Here is a 7,152-nt window from a genome sequence, read left to right on the forward strand (position 1 = left end):
TAGGATTACAAAATAAAATCATAAATGCTGGAAGCAGAAATTTAAACTAGACTTTAAAAGCGCATGGAGCAAAGAAAGCTTTAAAACAATCAAGTAGATCATCACATCCTCAGATGAAAGTTATACTGTAATACTATATAAGTAATTAAACAAGTTAATTAAATTAGTGTTTTGTTTTATAATAATCTTTTGGTGACTCACTGTTATGTAGTACTGAATCTGGACATCACGACTGCTTTTTTTCACCCACATCAAATTTAACGTATCCGTCATTTGCTATGACTTCTAGGAAACTTCTAGTTCAGAAAACCCTGAGAGGACTGAAATATTGGCCCTAAAATCTGGAACTGGCAAATAATTAAACAAGAAACAGATAAAAGACTCTGCAGCAGCGATAGGTCAGTGTGGAGCAAGGCAAAGCAACTGCTGAGCACCACGAAACGTCCACGTGTCCCATGGTGCCGGGCAGGGCTCCGCAGATGGCGTTCCCAGGTTAGTTAGCTAATGCTGGGGGTGGGGTGGAGGGTTGTTTTCTGTTGAGAAGGCAATATGTCTCTCTGTCAGCACTGAGAGCCTCATGCCAACTGACAGGGGAAGAGACAGATATTTAAAGATAGAAAGAATGAAAGACCTCATAAAGAGGAAGAGAGGGAAAAGAGGGAAGAAGAGGAAGAAGAAAATATAAGGGCTAGAAGGTCAGATGCATCTACTGCATGAAAGAACTCCAGATTTAGTTATAAACGGAATAAAGAAGCAAAGGAAGAGGTTGGACTGTGTGCTATGACACAGAAGAACTGGTCAAAAGGATTATGGAGAAGAAGATCAGGGTGAAAAGGAGGAAATTAATTCTGAAAGCAGTTACATCAGGAAAGAGTGGGAAAAAGAAAGGGAGAAAAAAGGAGAGGGAATGTGGAAGGAGGGTAAAGGAGGAAAACAACGTAGAAAAATAGCATCACAATCCTTTAAGACTTTTCATGGAATTTAGCTGAGAAAGAAAGCGGTACTTGTAAAAAGAAAGCTTTGGGAAACAAATGTCATCCTATAGGTCGTAGAATGACTTCTGGACTGATAAAGATAATTAGCTCATGCAGCAGGTAAACACACACACAGTAGAAGGAGCCTATGAGAGACTGCCTGCTACTGTGCTAAAGACAGGTAGGGAAAAGCAGACATGCAGTGAAATAATAAAAGAGGAGGAAGAAGAAAAATGAATGAGAGCTTAGAGGGAAAGACCTTGGCCCAAAAACTGAGGAAAGTCCACACACACACACATGCGCATGCACACGGACGCATACACAAATACTATGTCACACACATGCATGCACCAGGGCTGGCAGGCAGACAGCGTTAAGTGTGACACATCCTGCAGTGCATGTCTGTGCAGAGCAGCATTCACAAAACCCTGAAAAGAATCTCTCCATGTCCAGTCACACACAGTTTCATTCACCTTCAGTGTGAATTTCGTATAATTTGGGTTTGAGCTCACACTGAGCTGTGACTGGCCTGAAGACGAACTGACCTTGCATGATTCAAACACTGAAAATGCAACACTGCTGATGGGTGCAAAGCTAGCAATTTATAGCTAGTCTTGGTTTAGTCAGATTTAAAACACTGGAAAGCCCTTCATCTCATGCATTTAGAACTATAGAATTATAGGCGATTGGGACTGCTATTGCCAATCCCATAAGCTCACCCACTCAGAATGCTTGGCTATAAGTATAATAAGATGTGGAGGGTGTGAGCTTTTCTACCAAGCATTCTTGTGTACTTCTTGTTTCCTACAATATTATGTATTAATAATATTATGGAAGTGATCCCTTATGGACATTTGCAGGATTACCAGAGAATAGAGGACAAGATCCTGAAGCAGTTAGAGAGAAATCAAAAAGACACCCTGAAGGAGGCTACTGAGTATTATACAGGTCCATATTACTTTCCCTGAGCCTTTGTTTTGCTAGTGGCCTTTTTGATGGGATGGGGCTTTTATTTTGGCTTGCTTCCCTCAGATTAGAGATGCCACATCGAATCATTATATAAGTAAATCTTGTATCTCAGTACAATACTGTGCTGCAGCTTAAGGGCCTGGTGGTTTAATATTTAAGTGCTCAGCTGGAACAGAAACACGGCACTGTGTGAGTTGATATCCTTCATCTACACGTGCGCTGAAACTGGGTTAGTTTGAAAGAAGTGTCCATATTTGTCACTGATGGTAGTGCTAATGTTAGCAGCACAGCTATCACAAGCACAACTGTGTTAATTCGTATAATGTCATGGTAATGCTAGCCTTCTTCCTTTTATATATACACATGCTAAATAAAGGGTTTGGAAACACTTTTGCTTTTTGTCCCACCTCTGGTATATCTTTAACCTAATTTCAGCCACTCCTTCAAACTAACAGCAAAATGGGCGATCTACTTCCGCTGCATGTTTCCGTTTTGTTATCGCATGTTCACACTGGAAATGTTTTTCACAGTCTTTACAAACTGACATGCTGACTCTTGTTTAAGTTTAAATTTGTAGTTAAGAAATAACAGACAAATGATTGAAAATGGTAAGAGGTGGGTTCTCCAATGTCTGACACCAAACCAACCACCTCACACCACCTTCCTAAAACGTAGCATAATTTCTTTTTTTTTCATTCTTAATTCATTAATTTCTTCTTCATCCATTAGTAACTATCAGCGCAGCCTAGTTGCAAAAAGACAAATTTTCTTAAATTTGCAGACAGAGCAGTGCCTTCAAGGATCAACTCAATTTCATATCAGTTTGCTGTTACTGTACGATTCCAAGAGTTCAATGACTCACTCTTGGTGCTGGATACTGCAAAATATCGCCTCAGAAAATCATCAATTATGAGGCAGCTTTCTATCTGTCCTGTTTTAGTTGTTGTAGCGCTTCTATAGTCATCTTAAAGAATTCAGAAGTATATTCTCATGTCATATGATGTTGGTTTTACTGTGTAGCTTTCAATCCTATTTTAAGCCCTGTGTTACAATATTTTTTTAACTAAGTTTTGTTATTGTCGATCTTGAAAGAACATTTAACAATTTCATATTAATAAGATAAAAGTGTTATGTCATTATTAACATTATAACCGGTTAATACCCAACTACAGTCACTGTCTACTCCTTAGATTAAAATGGACTTTTCATTTAAGTAGCAGCAGTAACCACACTGGTTTGCAATTACATCATTCTAATTTAATTTTACTAACATTGCAGGTGCAATATAAACTTCATCTTGTAGTTTAAGTTGTGGGCTTTTCAATGACAGCAGTGCTGTGTGAAGCACTTTACAGTACCTTGAGTAACCCCAGTGGAAGATGAAGCACTGACCCTGCCATTGTCAGTGACTCATACCATCAATCAGCTGTTTAAACAACTGAAGTTAGAGTATGATTCATTTCGCCTCACCTCAGAGAACAGCACGCCTACTGAAGATAATGATATCTCATGTCTCATACAACCACAGGTCTATAAACATGTGTAGAGAAGTTAACAGTTGTCTGTTATACCTGACCACCTTGTCTGCTGTACAGGACCAGGTTTGGTTTGAATCGGGAGAACTGGCAGCTGTGTTTCTCCTTGCTAGCTTGCTCGGTGGTTTGTTACAGTAATCTAGGAACCATTTGATATTTGATTCTTGGGGAATGACACCAACTACTTTTAGATGATGTGAACATTTTAAACATATTTTATGGCCTTTGATCTCCATTTATGTAATCAACTTAATTGTTGTTTTAAATGTGTTTTCCAGATACCACCTGCTACCTGAATGAAGTGAACAGAACAAAATAATGCTAACCATTAGGGCTAACCTTGTTTTGTGTATACTTTATAACAATGTGACAGTGAGGCGCGCACAGAAACCATCATTATTATGCAGCACTGTTGATGTTTTTGTGTTTCTGTTTCAGATTTTTGTTGAATGCATACTTTAAAAAAAATAAACATTTTTTTTTACCCCTTAACATTTTTAGATAAACTTTTCCCTCACATGGGCCAACATCTTTTTAATTGTTTCTTTCTAGTGATAGTCCCAGTTCTATAAAAGGCTTTGTATATGAAAATGTGTTCTTCTGCAAGGTTAAAAATTGCTGTGTTCAGACTGAAGTGGGAAGTTGCACCTAAAGTCGAACTTCTCACTTGGAAAATCAGCAAAGCCCCACCAATCCCAACTTTGTCATCCACGATGGCAGCAGTGGACGCAAATGGTAGTAAAACTGTAACATTTGTGATCTGTACTACTGTGTTTGTGTGCTTGTGATTCACTGCACACAGACCACTGACCATGCTCTATCTGTGAATGTGCATCAGTGGTGTTTTAAACTGTGGAAACAATAACAAAACGACAGGTATTGTGTTGTATTGTTAGTGTTGTATGAATGGTTCTATCTGCTAGGGAGCATAAAACATGTGTTTCCTTGCTTCTCTGGCTAATACTACTGCAGTACAGTGAACATGGGAATGACGTCATTCCCAGTTCTGACTTGTGAAGTAAAAGACACACAACATAAAGATGACATTTATCCAACTGCACCATCTTCTTGGACAAAATAGTACAGGATGAAAGTACAGCCTGGCCCGTGTTTAACTTCAGATGAGGAAAACATTCTTCTAGGCTATATGTCAGAAGGGAATTTCATTACATCCACAAGTGTTCCTGGAACTTCAATCTCTTATATGGAGTAGGAAATGTACTTTGGAAGTTGTGCCAGAAATTTTCTTCGTCCACTATTCCAAAGCATACATGAGGTACAGAAGGGTGGGGGTGGTTGTGACCGTACTCCATAATTGGTCAGATACTGAACTGGTGAAACAAATTTGTGACAGCCTCCTAAACTAGTACAATGTTGCTAACTTAGAAACTGTTTTATTTCTCTCTGTGACACCTGCAGGGACATGCTAACTCAGAGAAGGCTGGTATTTATGTCAGGCAGCTTTAGAATGAATTTTCTTATCTTTCTATCTAAAAGTGTGTTTACCTATTTTCAGATATTTTATTCTCAGTGTTGCACTTGAGCCCTACATAGATCCATTTTAATATTATAGAACAACTGAATTCATAATTTATCCATGGAACTTGAAAGTTTGTCATTTAGTTTTTTATTAGCTTTTTGTTTTTTGAAAAGGACTTTCTATCACTGTTGTGATAAGTCTTACACGGATTATTTTTTTATTATACTAACATGAAGTGAGTTCTTGGGGCTGGATGGACATGCTGAGACAAACTTGGTTCCATTAGAGCCTCCTGTTAGAAATTAAAGCCTTTCTGATTTGTGCCTTCTAAGGGAGAAACCACAAATTCTGGCTGCGCTTTCTCTCAGCCTGCAGAGAAAATATGTCTCTCACACGGAAATATTAATTTTCTGGAATTCTGAGTGATGCAGATTTCAGGTTGTAGAGTTCACGTTGTCACCTCAGTTTTAATTAAAATCGACCACTTCTCTTACGGCTTATCAACCAAAATTACACCCAATTTAATGCCAATTTGAGTTTCCATTAGAACCACCCACATTGCTAACTCTATCTATCAGTGGGACCTAATGAGTAACTGAAAACACCAAAAAATCACCATCCTAAATGTTTCGTGCCTTGAGCGCTTGCAAATTGTAGCCATGGAATTTTCCATCGCTACTTCGCATCCTACACACTGCAAGAGCTAATACAAACTCTTTGCCAAACCATCAATAAGATGAATAATTCATGTTGTAGAGATTAACATGAACTTATTTCTACAAATTTGCCGTTTTACGTTTGTAAAATATTCTGATACCGTGTCAAATTAAAACTCATCATTAAAACGGACATATTTGCAAAGAAGCTTAACCGTAAAAGACAAAATGCAGACTTCAAATAACATTTTCTCTACATTTTTACCTTTTTCCTTCACAACGGCATGCGCACGCACGTTATCCACAGGTAAGTCAGGAGAGAGAGCGAGACCCAATAAGAAGTGCTGCAGTCTGCTGGAACAGTATCACAGGATGGGTTCCCCAAGAAGCAGCCAAGAGTTCTTTAGAGCACATACACATAAACACACAAATGTGTGCACACATCCCCTCCCTCTCTGACACACGCACACATACAGTCACACGATCGCATCTACCTCACACACTTTGCTTCCCCGCCTCCCCTTTTTTCTCTCCTCCACGCGCCGAAGCCAAGCGGCTTTACTGTGCTTTTCACCAGACTGTATTCAGACTGTACAATTTTACAGCGCGCTCCTTCCAAGTGCACCACGGTAATCACGGTACAGTAACATTCCTGCACTAACTGGCGAGGAATCAGCCGTGCAAACACGCTCATCAGCAGCTGTCAACAGAACACATCTTCCCTCCTCAACCTGAGGTGAGCACAAAGATCACTCTCTTATACAACATCCTTGGCTTTTTTTAGCGGAATAAAAATGTTTCACCAAGACAGTCATGGGCATGAGCATGATCTGTCATCCATGTAGCCGAAACTAAAGTCCTGACGAGCGCATCCAAAGACACGGGGGTCGCTGAGGCGAGCCCAAAAAGTGTGAGCGGCTTTAAAACAGATGCGAAAATGAGGTGGTTTGAGTGGCGTGAAAGAAATGAGAGATACATGAATAAAATGAAGGCGCGGTTTGAAAAGACAGCAGAAGCTGAAGCTACTCACCCTGCAGAGATGAGAGCTGGTCGGACGGTGCAGCCGAGATCTGTGCGCACTGGGAAGCCTGGGTACCAAACTGGCAGGTTCCCCCTTATCTCGGTCTCTCTCTTCACTGCTCTCGGTACGCACACGCTCTGCCTCTCTATCCCGTGTTTCCCCGAATCTCCCCACTTCTCCTCTCTGTGCTGCCCCCTCTCTCACTCCTCCCCCTTCTTCTCCGTCTTTACTTCACTCTGCTCTTCAGCACTGCGGAGAATCGCTTGAATTGGCTTCACTGTAGTTCGGGTATAGGGAGGTGGGACTGGTGTGTGTGTGTGTGTGTGTGTGTGTGAAGGGTGTTGGTGTTGGTGGGGTTACAGTGATGTAGGCTGGAGGGAGAATGAGGCTCACGCGAACACGCACAAAAGGCAGCATGGCCCAGGAGCGCGCGGGCTGGGATTGAGGACACATTATGTACACTGAAAACAGAAATTCAAACATACACCAACAATTAATGGCCATGAACAAAACAGCC

General features: G+C 40.5%; 1 protein-coding gene across 1 annotated transcript in view; it reads right to left on the reverse strand.

The window, feature by feature from the left end:
• The window catches only part of cacng7a (calcium channel, voltage-dependent, gamma subunit 7a), a 41,021-nt gene extending 34,249 nt beyond the window's left edge, over nt 1-6,772 (reverse strand). The window contains exon 1 of the mRNA XM_085395803.1: nt 6,645-6,772. The gene's annotated coding sequence lies outside the window, so the exon portion shown is untranslated. The remainder of the gene's footprint in view (nt 1-6,644) is intronic.
• Between the last annotated feature and the right edge of the window lie 380 nt (nt 6,773-7,152).

This window comes from Rhamphochromis longiceps, linkage group LG22 (genome assembly GCF_057381845.1).
Source record: "Rhamphochromis longiceps isolate RC_006_pf linkage group LG22, R_longiceps_female_GT1.1, whole genome shotgun sequence".
In the NCBI taxonomy this organism is placed as follows: domain Eukaryota; kingdom Metazoa; phylum Chordata; class Actinopteri; order Cichliformes; family Cichlidae; genus Rhamphochromis; species Rhamphochromis longiceps.